Consider the following 1,010-nt stretch of genomic DNA (forward strand, 5'->3'; position numbering starts at 1 on the left):
TCATGAAGTGTGTAGATGTTGCGGAAAAGTCGGACACCGCATCGACGTATGTCCAACCCCGGAGACCAGAGTATGCTTCACGTGCGGGGAGGCCAACCCCGACGCGGACCACGAGAAGGCATGCAAGCCAAGTTGCAAGCTATGTGGAGGAGCGCATCCGACGGCAGATATAATTTGCAAGAACAAGTTCAAGGCCCCCTCGTCGTCACGAAAAGACAATGGGAGCGCCGAGAGGAACGCGAACAGCAACAGCTCCAGAAGACAAGACCACCAATGACGTCATCGGACTTTCCACAGCTGCCGAGCAGGGAGAAAAGCGAGTGCAGCGAAAGCCAACGGCGCACCGACAGCCGCGAAAGACACAAGAGCCAGCAAAAACACCTGCCGCCGTCGCAGCAGGAAGACGGGAAGCTTAAGTGGTTGGCTGCAGTTAAGGGAAGCAAGTCGAAAGAAACGCCCCGCAGCAAGCAGCAGCCACCATGCCAACACCATAACACCGGAGAACCGCCCGTGACAAGGCGAGAAATATACGACATGATCAACGAAAACAACGAAAGGCTACTACAGAAGATGGAAGAGAAGATGGACGCAAGGATCGACAAACTACTAGAAGCAATAAGGGCGAGTCAAGCGCCACTGTCACTGCCGACCCCGCAACAGGAGCAAGAGGTGGAGCAGATACCCCGCCCATCCTGAAAGAAGAAAACCCCAGCAAAGCCACCTAAGAGGAAGGAGGAACCAGCCATCGCCGAAGAGGAGGCTACCAAAAGCAGCATCGAAAGCGACGAGGAACAGCCAAAGGAGCCCAGCAACAAAAAGAGGATTATCGAGAATACCAAAGAGAGAAAGCTCATGGCCAGGCTCGACCGCATGGACAAAGAGCGGGAACAAATTGCACATTCGATGAAGGAAAAATTCAACAAGGTAGAGATGACGCTGGGAGAAATACAAAGCGGAATGCTACAACTACAAACGCAGATGCCAACGTTCCTGCAGAGTATGGAAGCCAA

The 1,010-nt window shown here is 53.4% G+C and overlaps 1 pseudogene; it reads right to left on the reverse strand.

The window, feature by feature from the left end:
• LOC121833428 lies at positions 1-674 on the reverse strand (annotated as a pseudogene).
• Between the last annotated feature and the right edge of the window lie 336 nt (positions 675-1,010).

The sequence above is a fragment of the Ixodes scapularis genome, unplaced genomic scaffold, assembly GCF_016920785.2.
Source record: "Ixodes scapularis isolate PalLabHiFi unplaced genomic scaffold, ASM1692078v2 PGA_scaffold8__174_contigs__length_109621045, whole genome shotgun sequence".
Classification (NCBI taxonomy): domain Eukaryota; kingdom Metazoa; phylum Arthropoda; class Arachnida; order Ixodida; family Ixodidae; genus Ixodes; species Ixodes scapularis.